We start from the raw sequence: 12,858 nt of genomic DNA on the forward strand, positions 1-12,858 counted from the left end.
TTTTCGATCGCTTTATGCTTTAGTTATTTTCATGGCCAGAAAATAACTCTGTTTATAATATTCTGTGAGGGACTTAGTTTGCTGGACAAACGAACAGTTTCTCTAGATAATTATTAAACCAGAACTAATCATATATGTAATTGATTATAATTCGTTGTAATTGATTCACAATATATGTTTAATTCCCCGTTGGGTTGATATATGAATCATAATTTATTCATAACCTTATGAATTATTATATTCATATTTCATCCATAAATTAATTAATAACTGTACGAACCGCTACATTCGTTACATTATGTATATTATTCTTTCCACCTCTGCTCTAGCTTGGTTCCTTGTAATAAACCTGTAATAAATGTTGTTGGCTCTGTGACAAATTGCATGTTGTGTTCGTAGATCCTTCCATACTGATGGCCTCCTGCACCCCAGCAAAGCTGAGCGACCTCCTGTCAAAGGCCATGAACCACATGACTATAGTAAGCAAAACCTCAATCGTTCAGCACACTACTGTTGAAAAGTTATGGGTCTGTAAGATTTTTACATGTTTTTGAAAGAAGTCTCACATTTTAAAATCATTAACCCCAGGTTGTTTCAGTGAGATGAAGGGCCTGTAGGCTAAATAATCAGCTAAAAGAGGTAACATAGGTGACAAGTATAATGTTATAATGCTTGTAGTTATAATCATTTATTTAACTATTATGATAACAGGATATCATGATCGTTAATTTATTTTATTGTATTTCTCTAGGTCTGTTTTGAGTTGTGTTTTCAAGTGAAGAGACGCCATACTGTTCCACTCAAAGGTATTTATTTATTTGTACACGTGCATTTATTTTTTACTGATAAATTCTTAAATACTTTTTACTTATAAATGCTGATTGTGGTCCAGGGGGTCGACAACTTTGTAACAGTCACTTCCTGTCACAAGGTTTATTGTATTATGGGTGCGATGCTCTTCCTGGACTCTAGGGGGAGATGGAGCGTATTCATTATGGTATATAACAGGAAACAGTAGAGTAAATGGTAGGGTCTGTTTGATGGTGCCTCATAGTTGTTTGCTACCTGTTACCACCTGTTTGCCTAATCCTGTTTGAGAAACTGTTTGTTTCCTGCTCAAACGTAAGTTTAATGTTTGTATCATTGTAATGAACTTGCATGGAATGTATTTAGTTTAATTGGTATATTGTTTTCCCTTTATAGAGGATTTTACTGTGATGTAGCTTTTGCTAGTCAACTATGACTACCTCTACATGTTTACATGCACCCTGGTTTGCTGAAGCCATCCTTGGTTCATGTGGTGTGAAATGCTGAAATTGACCAAACATCCAAGCATAGGACAACAAACGACCTCATCAACTTCTTCATCCTCCGTAACTATACTCAACAAAAAGATAACATTGCTTTCCTTCAATACCTGAACTGTTTAAGTTCTCAAACAGCTGTGTTGGACAATTTGATTCCCTATATGCACATACACTTGCCTTTGATGAAATTGTTGAATTGTATAGGTATGTATATTTTTGAGGACTTGTGGTATATTGGGTATTGTGAAATATTGAATGTGAAAAATTGTTTGAATACACGCTAAATGAAATGCACTCTTGTTTGTTAAAGACTTTATTTATTGATAGACCTTTCTTGCACAAAAGATGATTCCCCTTTAAACTCTTGTAGCTTGACCTGTGCAAAGTAACGGGGATGGTTATAACTTTAGGCATGTAAGTTATTTTTCTCAGAAATCTGGGCAGCTTACTCATTGCTCATACTCTTAGCCTCTAATGTGTTTGAATTTATATCATCAATGCAATATCAGGGGGTAAAGATATCATTAGAGTTCTTACAGTTATGGCTGTACTCTTGTTACCAGATGAGATGTAATCTCTAGCGTTTGGAGCTGTGATTCTTCAGGACAAGATGCCATTCACACTTGATACATGAAGATGGTGAGTTTCACAATAGCTGCACAGTCACAAATCAAGAGACTGACTCAAGCTTTCATCCTTATGAACTCACCCATATGTAGGGATGGGTACCGAAACATGGTATTAAACAGGCCCCGGGGGCCGGGGCTAAATTCTGAAAGACCAGAGTATCGATTAAGCTTGAACATTATCGGTTCTGCCGTCGGTACTGGAGAAATTACACGCACTACTTATTGCTATATAGATGTTAGGGCTGGGGAAAAAACATTGATTCACCTAACTATCGCAATTTGTTAACGATTTAAAAAAAAAAAAAAACATTTTTATTCCAGAATCAATATTAATTCATATGAAATTTCTCTATTTTAGTCCTTGCCTATAGACGAGGTGGACAGAAGTTACCCACTCTTGTGTCGTTATCAATGCTTGTCACATGACGTAAACCAGTCCTGCTGTTAACGAGCAGAATTACTGAAGGAAAGAAACAAGAACAGAAAAGGAGAAAAACTTCCAGCCACAGACTTAGATGAAATCAACCAAAGATAAAAAAAGACCTTAAAGGGTTAGTTCACCCAAAAATGAAAATTGTTAAATCAAGATGCCTTTTCTAGATAATTAAAACTACATAAAATATTTGTTTTCTGGGGAGGAAAAAAAAAAGATTTTTTGCTTAAAACAAGCAAAATTATCTGCCAATGGGGTAAGAAAAATCTTGTTTCTGTTTGAAATCCCAAGATGAAATTCAAAAATCTAAAATCTGTTACAGTTGCCGATGGATATTGCCGCGCCTATCGTGGGCAGCCTATAAAGGCATCTTTACACAGAAAAAGCGGCACAGAAACCAATTCTGAAGCGGCATAGAATCACAAAAATGTGCATTTACACAGAACGTTTAATGCTGTTCTGAAGCGGCATAAACGCATTTACACAGGAAATAAAATTGCGGGAAACATATACCTTTTAAAATAACTACAATTTTTAAATTAGTTTTAACAAAAACAAATGCTATAAAATTAAATAACAAATATAAAAAAGAAATATAACAAATAACATAAAACACGAAATAAAACACCACATTTGAAATGTAACGGCATTAAATTTAAATTTCCTGCTACTGCTACATTGTATCGTGCGCTGGACGGTTTGTCACAATGTTAGCTTCTGTGATACTGACAGTGTTTTTCTTTTTCTTAACAAAAATGTTCCAATTGGAAACAACGCTTAAAAGAAATTATGAATTACTGCATTGGGAACATCGCCGCACGATTAAAAGAGGCCGAAATTTGTTTCAAAGAGCAAGGAAGTCACTCAGGCGCAGACACAACAAACGAAAATTGATACTAGCGTTAGCTTTCCAACGGAGACAGCAGATGTCGCCAGACCGTCATGTGTGGGTGAAATGTCGTCCGCAAGGAGATGTTTTTTGGAATATAACGGTACACAATTACAGTGATACTGACTGGGTTAAGAATTTTAGGATGAGTCGAGATACTTTTATATCCTTGGCTAATGAACTTAAGCCAGCTCTACAAAAGCAGGTTACAAACTGGCGAAAGCCAATCGATTACGGAAGACGACTCGCGGCTGTCATTTGGTGGTTTGCTACACCCTGTGAGTACAGGACTGTGGCTGAATTGTTCGGCATCGGAGAGGCGACATTGTGTAAACTCATTCGTGAAGTTTGCCGTGGAATTCAACGATTAATGCTGAGAAAATACATTCATCTTCCACATGGCCCTGAACTTGAGCGCACGTTATCTGGTTTTGCCAGTCGAGGAATGCCTTTTTGCGTGGGTGCTATTGACGGTACACACATCCCAATCATATCACCGAGAGAAAACCCCGCAGACTATCATAATCGCAAAGGCTGGCATTCAATAATCCTACAAGGCGTAGTAGATCACACAATGTGGCAAGTAACTATACAGACAGTTTTCTTTCCTTTGGTTAATTAATTATTTAGGTTACTAATCAAATTTTGTTAACAGTTTCACAGATGTTTACGTTGGGTGGCCTGGAAGGACACATGATGCTAGGGTCTTGGCAAATCCCGATATTTATTGTCTTGCTGAGTATCGACAGGGTGGTTATCTTTACGCAAGAGAGGTGAGAGAAGTGCTTGTAAAATAGTCTGTGACAATTTGAGAACTAGGCTAGAATGCAGTACACATTTTCTGTCTTAATTATTTGCTAGAATTATTAATTTATATATATTATATTATAATATTATATTATATATTATTTATATAATATTTAATCATATTCATGTTTCATAGCTCATAAATGTTCTTTCCTGTAATAGAGTGCCCCAGGGATGACGCGTTTTTGTAGGCAAAACCCGGAAGCGAGTTAGCATTTTAGGACTTCCGGTTCCAACGCCGTAAAGTCTATGGGTTTTTTGAATGGGTTTTTGCGAAATCGCCTGAAATAAGGTCTGTGGTAAACAAAGCCTCTAAATACTTTTACATTTTGATCTATGACATAAAACACACCAGATATAACCCACTTGTGATTTTTTTAAACTTTTACTGCGTCTTCAAATCGGCGGTTGCTAACAAATTGCTAAAAGGGACTACTTCCTTTGGCGGTGACTTTAGACGTCATCATTAAAAACGGGACATTTGGACAGCATTTCTCATGAAAAAGTGGATAAGTATTCATACACAGCGCAGATCATAATCAGTGAGCATGTTTTTAAATAGAGTTGTTTTCTAAATAAAGTTTGAGGACGCTTGGTGGTGACGACGTTGATCCGCGACCATGGTGTGCTGTAGTCCGTTTATAGCCTACTGTTAGCCTTTTATATCTGACGACTTTATTTAGGCTTCAAAATCTATAAATGTTGTGTTAACTTGTAAAGATTATCTTGATAGACAAAACGTGTAAGTGTCATAACCCTTTGTTAAACACAGAGCTTATTTTCTGCGATTTTCCAAAAGTCTATGGGAAAAATGAATGGGCTTTCAGTCGAGGGAACCCATGCGCTGCTAACTTCCGGGTTGGCCTACAAAAACGCGTCATCCCTGGGGCACTCTATTCAACAACGTAATAGTAAAACAACATCTTTGAACATTGAACTATCCATTAAATACTAGATTTTTTATTTATTTATTTGTTTGCTTTAGCACTCAGGGCACATTAATGGCTTGGAGATTCCTCTATATGTAATCGGTGACCCGGCCTATCCCTTGAAAAAATGGCTGATCAAAGCCTTCCCTAACAGTGTTACACTCAGTCAAGAAAAGCGACACTTCAACCATCGATTGAGCTCGGCAAGGATAGTTGTGGAGAACGCATTTGGACGCCTTAAAGGAAGGTGGAGATGCTTACTGAAGAGAAATGACATTAACATTAAGACTGTGTCAGATGTAGTGCTAGCCTGCTGCGTTCTACATAATTTCTGTGAATTCCACCGAGAACAATACCTGGACAACTGGGACTGTCCCCAAGAATATGTGGAAAGACCTGTTGTTGACAACAGGGATGACAGTGTATCTGCTGTTTCCATTCGTGATGCCTTGCTGACCATTGTTTGCAGGAACTAGTTGCTGTATTAATGTAAACTTTAAAACTTTAAACGTTTGCACCAAAAACTGTAAACATGTAGCATTAATGAATTCAGCAAAAATTTGTTTAATGTTATTGTTACATTTGTTTTGTTCTGTTACATTTTTATATATATATTAAATAGATTAATACAGATAACTACAATAGAACAGAAGTCTGAACAATTAAACAAATAGGCTACTATAAATATGTGGTTTTAGTCACAATACAATAAATAAGACAGAAAAATAATTACAACATTCTGTACACTATAAATAAATAAATAAATAATTTAAAAACTATTAAATAAATTAATTCAAACAATTTTGTTGATGAACAGTACTCATTTTTTTCATGCTTTAACATTTCAGGCCTCAGAACTTAAAGTTATACTGGATTAAAAAAAAAAATAATTAAATGACAATATGCATAGGCTAAATCAAGTCAAATGCCTGCACTACAAATATGCCTAGTCACCCAAAACTGAAAAATCTGACATAATTTACTCACCCTCATATTGTTTCAAACTCTGCATCCAAGGTCATGCAGCTTTGTACTAAATACATGAGGGTGAGCACATGATGACAGAATTTTCAGTTTTGGGTTCCCATAAAACCATCAAGCTTTTATAAGTAGGTCATCACCCTTTCATAAGGCTCCTCCTCTTCACTATAACTGTGTGGCACTGTGGATGGTGCAGCATCTCGTGAGGTAACTGATGGTGTTCCAGACCTCCATTGGTGAGTAAAGGGCTGGGTGAACAGTTGACTGGGCACCTGCATGTGGAGGAAATATACTTGCTAAGATGTTGCCAAACTGGCTAATAGCCTCCTGTTGCATTGCCCGCATCTCCCTGGTCATTTCCAACACTGTTTGTCTTTGTTGAAGTTCTGCCTCCTTCTCCCACTCTCTTTGCATTTGCAGCAGTTGCTCCTCTCTGGCAAAAAAGTTTTCCTCTGACTCATTATTAACCTTTATTTAACCAGGTGAGTCAATTGAGAACCAGTTCTCATTTACAATGACGACCTGGCCATCATTGAGGTGATTTAGGAAAGCAGCACTCATTGCCTGAGCATGGTCTGCCTTAGACATTTTTCTTTTTTTTGCAGGCTGATGGCTTGTCATTTCTGGTGTGCCTAGATGAGGAAAAAAAAGACAGTGGTTGTACTCAAGTTAGGTTGGATTTGACTAAACATTATATGCATAATAAATTACTTTTTGGATCGAAACACATTCAGATTCAATGCTGTTTATATAATTAATAATGGGGTCTATCAAAAGAAAAAGCATGGAAATTTACTCAGCATTCATACATTAATGTATTAAGCTAATGTAATTCAGTGAAAACAACTGAGAATTTCTATATTTTATATTCACAAATGAATACACATGGTTTTAGAATAATTAACTTTAGGCCTGCATCGCACAGATATACATGCGAATATGAACTTGTTGGAGTGACAGTGAAAAGAATGTAATTTTAAAACTAGCCATTTATGATATATTACAATTTTCATCTTAACGTAAGAGTAATAAGAGACTGAAATCAGAAAACTTACTCCTTGATGTCGGACAAATGTCTTCATCATCTCCATCTTCAGTGGCGCTGTCAGTTGGAGATTGCGCTCTTTCTTCTGTCTGTGTCAAGCATCCAACAGCATTAACCGGCAAAGCGCAGGGACGATGTCCCCAGATATTATCACAAATATCATAAAAGGCGAATGACTTTGGAGTCATTCCACTCGTGTTGTTGTGGTCTTTTGTTTTTAGGTAAAAACGTTTCAGACTTTTGAGCTTAGCCATAATCTGCTTCTTATCTCTCTGCACACCGCGAAGTCGAAGTCTCTCAGCAATAGTACAGTACACATTGCTGTCTCTTACAGTTCCGTCAATTTGCCGGTTAATTTCTTCCTCTGCTCTTATTAAAAGAAGCTCTTTTACTTCTATGTCGGACCAGTTGTTTCCCCTATTGGTAGACATTTTTTAAATTAACGTTAGCTAAAACAAATGGAGCTGGCTGTAGGCTATATGTTTTTGCCTCGAACTGACAGGCGTCCTTTGGGTTGTCATGACAACGACGCTGCTTAAAACGGCACTGTTTCGCGTTTCATTTACACTGAATCAAAACAGCGTCGCGTCGCCTTTGATACTAGGGGCTGAGGTGGGTCAGACCCGGCGTATTTTAGGTCTTCTTTAACACGGCATTGCGTCTTTATACTGAATTCTGAGCAGGTACAGACCCGCTTCAGAACAGCCATAAATCGGCTGTGTAAAGATGCCTTTAGTAACACATCTCGATTGAGACAGACTGCCTCAAAGCTCATGTGTGCTGTGATGTACGATATATCTGTGATCACATAAACAGTAACATCTTCTCAGCATGTTTAATAATAGAACCCGTTATAATCTGTGATATTGTCTACACTGGATGAGGAGTGACGCAACACAACAAATTCCTGACAGTAAGCAGATTCCCCATTCAGTTTTTGACGTAGACCAAGTGCTTTGCAACAGTCGGTCAGCTTTTAGCTGTTGAGGCGCGACACAAAAAAAGTCATGTCTGGTGTAGACACGGTGTTAGTTGTTGTTTAGAGTTGTTTAATCCTCCTCTGCTGAGATCTTGAGAGATTTAATGTCTTTTATCTTCAGTTGATTTCATCTATAAAGCAATGTTAATTATGTTCTTAATTTGTATATAATAAAAAGAACCGATAAGAATACCGTTGAAGTACCCGATCAATAAGTAACAGTAGCAATACCGTTAGAACTATAACGATACCTATCCCTACCCATATGACATAACTGACATAACTTCTATGAGTCACATGAAATAACTTCTTAAGGCTGTCCTAACCTAATGTAGCTCTACCCAACCATGGAGGCTGAAAGATGGCTTCCTGAAGATGAAAGGACAATATGGACTTGAGGAGGGGAAACAAAAATAACTCTTTTTCATATTCACTTTTATATGATATGTGAGGATTAGAAGGGGTGTTTTATTCCAACTCTAGTCTTCATACAACATGTGTTTGTCAGGATGGTTGTTATTTTGTAAGATTAGGGAGAGACTGTACCTCTCATTTGTGTGTCATGTGTACTATAATTTTAGAACAGGAGCTTGTACTCCTTTGATGTGATTGAAAAGTTTCAGATGGAGCTGTTTTTTACTTTCTGTTCCCATTATGTTCATTTACATGCAAACAGCTCATGGTGAAATTTTTCTAGCATTTATATATACTACTACTATTACTACTATTAATATTGTTCATATTATTAAACAAAATTTACAAGATCTTTTAAAAACATAATATAATGACTTTATTATAAAAGGACCCACTATGAAAACAGTTTTACAGTGTTATTCGTGTCTTTCCTTTTACTTTACAGCACATCACTGACAGGCTTTCCTGTGTATCACTGATTCAAGTTTTCCACCATTGTATTTATCCAAATGAGGTTTGTAAATGCATGGATGTTTCATATTTTGCATTAATTATTTCTCTTATATGAAAATTACAATGTAAAAGAAGACGTGACAAGGTCATTGGTCTTCTCACAAAATGCCACGTTAGAGGAATATTCAGAGGGGCGAATTGAAATAATTTCTTTTGGGCATTATCATGCCACAAATATTGTATATTGAGCTAAACTTAAACTAAACCTGGAATGATAATTTGTGTTACCAGATGAGATACTTTGTAATGGGTATGTATGATGTATGATTTTGATCTGTACTATTTCTATTGCAGGATCTCAGGGATCCCCAGTTGAAGGCATCAGGACATCAGATGTTGGCCTGGACAGATGTACCAACAGTACACCACAAAGACCTCTGCTTTTAAATGGATGGCTGATTACTACCATGTTCTGTGCGGGTATTATTATAGCAAAACTGAGCACCTGTGACAGTGGGATTTCTAATTTTAAAGAATAGTCATACATCAGTAAATTATTTTTTTATTTAAAAATTTGAAAGGATTTTTAAAAGTTGCAAACTTTTTTCTCCAGTTACAAAACAGCTACACCTTTTCAAATTCTTCATTGGGGGTGCACAAATCCTATTTCACAAATTAAGAAATTGATATGCTCACATTTAAGCCGTGTTCTTCGGACACTGTAACAGTCCTGATATGATGTCACACTTTGCAGTATCTTTTTTATTAACATGAATTCAAATTTTAACAAATATATTCAAAATATAAAGATATACAATCTGACAATCTGATCTTGTCATTATTAATCAATCAGTAATCAACACTGCACCACCCCAAAATTACATGCACTGTAGAAGTATGGTTTTGGCAAGAAATGAACAGTAGCTAAATATTTATTATAAATGCTACTATTTGACATTCAGTATTTTAGTCTATATTAAAGGGATACAAGTCTCTTTTATGTATGATGTTTTTTTTTTATTACAAACTGGGTTTTTTTGTGGGGTTTTTTTGTAGCTAGCACTTAATATTTCTTTAATGTTACCACATGAGAATAGCCAAACAGTGTAGGTGATTCACAAAATCATACACAAAGAAATGTGCATGATTGGCCAAAGTTTTACTGATCTACAAAAAAATTGAGCTTATGAATTTCTTAATTTGTGATTTGTAGAATAGGTTTAGTGCACCTGCAATGAAAAAAATTAAAGGCAGCGGCTAAGTGACAATACCACATTTTCTTACAATAGGTGAAAATAGTGATAGATTCTATTTACACCATGTAAAGTATCAATTCTTTGCAATAAGAGTAAATAGATGCTATCTATAGGCCTACTTAATATTGGCAGATACTATTTGCACCTCAGTATTTTTGTACATTAACAGGATGCAATAATATAGAGTGTAAATGATTGTATTTATTAAAATGATTAAATGGATGCTGTCTTATTGGTAGAATAAAATCCTCCCTACACCTTCTCCTAACCCTACCCAATAAACACTTTTAATATTATTAAACACTCATTTGCAGCTTATTTCCTCTTTTAGAACATTATTTTCATTTTTATTGAAAATAAATGCGAGCTTAGCAAAAGGCAGATTTGAACCTGCATCAAAAGCCAGAACTCCCTACTCGCTACTGCTGTGTCACTGAAGACGTTGCCTTCTGTGCTTCTTTTTTAAAACTTGAGTGGCCCAAAAGCTAGTGTAAATAGCGTTTGCCAACAAGGGACGCTATTTGCACTTTATGTAAATAGACACTCTGAAATTTAAAAGGTGTAACTGTTGTGTTGTGTTTTTTGAGAGAGAAAGGAACTAAGTTTTCAACTCCTAAAACATTTTGATGACTTCACTGAAATATTGTCTACTCCTTCCACTGTCAGTTGCTCAGTTTCACTACAATAATGCTAGATATAATACAGCATGTGCATAATTGAGTCGCTATTCTAACAGCTGGGGGCTATAGACTTATATTAAATGAGCAATATTATAATAAATATGCACATTGCTTTCTGTATTCAGTTTTATTTTTACGCTGCTAGAGAACCACCTGCACTGCAAATTTTCAGGAGTGACATTCGCATTTATCCAATTACAGGAGTGAATCATTAAATCATTGGGGCACTTCATGAATTGACACTGGTTTACATTTAGATAAAGATGAAATATTTTAATTTTGATATAAATGTCAATAATAATTATGAAATAAATTTAAATATTCATAAACCTTGAAATTAAAAAAGTAATTAAAAATATATATTTTATTGTCCATTGTATTGAAATTGTGGGTTACATCTTTGTCACCCTTTTCACCCCTGATGAGTTTACATCCCTGTTGTTACAAGAGCAAGGAACTTACATTTTAATTGCAAAGGAAAACCAATTCATCGTCTATATTCTTCTGTCCTCCATTTTTAAGGGTAAGATTTCTTTATAAATCATCTACTGACCCATATGTCTTTATTTTTGTTGAACACAAAAGGAGAGAGTCATAAAGTCTCAGTCACAGCAAGAAAAGAAACTGATGGCGTATTCTGACTCAGGCTGCCAGTCTCTTTATGTTCTGCCTTACATCTCCTTTTGTGCTCCAATAAAAATAACACATTTGGTACAAAAGAACATGACCAGTTTTATACTTGAGTAAATATTGCTTTTAATTTGTAGCTTGAGACTATTTATAATAGCTAATAATTAACTTGTATACCTCTTTGTGTGTATTTGAGAGTAAATGCCTTTTCTATGTTAGTCTTGTATAGAAGGTTTATATGCTCTAACGATGTAGGCTATTTGTAACTGTATTTTGTAAATATTAAAGCAATAACTGAATGTGATGTGTGATTATTTTGTAAACAGGCTTATCTTTTAGTATTAAGTGTTTGAGATTTTTAAAATAAGTAGAAAATGTGTTAACTGTATAGAGTTGTTTCACCCAAATGAAATCAACATCAACGTTGGGTAAGCAAACCAGTTAGATCGATTTCATGTTGAATTCGCGTTGATCTACAACGTCGTTTCACTCAGCTGAAATCAACATCGTTTCGACGTTAGGTAAGCAAACCAATCAGATCGATTTTATGTTGAATATGTGTTCATTCTACAACGTCGTTTCAACCATCCGAAAATCAACATTGTTTCAACGTTCGGTAACCAAACCAATTGCGTCGATTTTCCGTTAGATTTGAATGGAGTGTCTGACGTTGATTCAACATTACCCCGATGAGCAAACTGATGCCGGATCAACGTCGGAGATCAACGTCGTTTCGATGTCACGAGAAACGTCGTTTCTACGTTGATTCTATGTCAGTTTGCTATCTGGGAATATGCCACCGCTACGTTTACATTACGCCTCCACTGTTGTTTTGCTTTGTATTTAAATAAAAAACATTTACGTTAATTCAGTTGGATAACGGTCGCCGCCGCTCCACATTCACAGAGTACGCGCGATCACGAAAGTGAAAGTAAACGCGAGCGCGCATTCAAACGCGATTTCAATACCCCGCATTTGAAAGCGGCTCCCTGATATCTCTCAATATGAAAGCTATTTTAGGCTGGGCAGTGTAGTTGTAACCATCTCTTAGCTCTGTATCAAAGAAAAATTTGGTCTTATTTGCACTTTGAATATTGAGAGAGTGTGATAATGGTTGCACTTATTGTAAAGTGTTACCATAAAAATGAATAACAGTTTTCTCTTAATCTTATTAAGCACAAACAGTAAGGTTTCATTTGTTAACATTAGTTAATGCACTGTGAACTATCATGAACTAACAATGAATGACTATTTTTATTAACTAACATAAACAAAGATTAATAAATATTGCAGCAAAGATATTGCTCATTGTTAGTTGATGTTGGTTAATACATTAATGTTAATAAATGAGATCTTATTGTAAAGTTACCATTTTTATTTATACTGTTTTTATTTCTATGATCAGTTTGTGGAAAGGAGTTCAGTT

General features: G+C 35.6%; 1 long non-coding RNA gene across 2 annotated transcripts; it reads left to right on the forward strand.

Moving 5' to 3' along the window:
* The first annotated feature begins 311 nt into the window (after positions 1 to 311).
* LOC125261393 lies at positions 312 to 10,466 on the forward strand. Of its 2 annotated transcripts, XR_007183282.1 has the most exons (6): positions 325 to 479; positions 589 to 639; positions 752 to 806; positions 1,871 to 1,946; positions 8,859 to 8,927; positions 9,221 to 10,466. It is a non-coding gene; the product is annotated as an uncharacterized LOC125261393 (long non-coding RNA). The 2 variants fall into 2 exon arrangements; XR_007183281.1 differs by having other exon boundaries at positions 312 to 479; positions 589 to 806.
* Positions 10,467 to 12,858: the final 2,392 nt, after the last annotated feature.

The sequence above is a fragment of the Megalobrama amblycephala genome, unplaced genomic scaffold (genome assembly GCF_018812025.1).
Source record: "Megalobrama amblycephala isolate DHTTF-2021 unplaced genomic scaffold, ASM1881202v1 scaffold409, whole genome shotgun sequence".
Taxonomy (NCBI): domain Eukaryota; kingdom Metazoa; phylum Chordata; class Actinopteri; order Cypriniformes; family Xenocyprididae; genus Megalobrama; species Megalobrama amblycephala.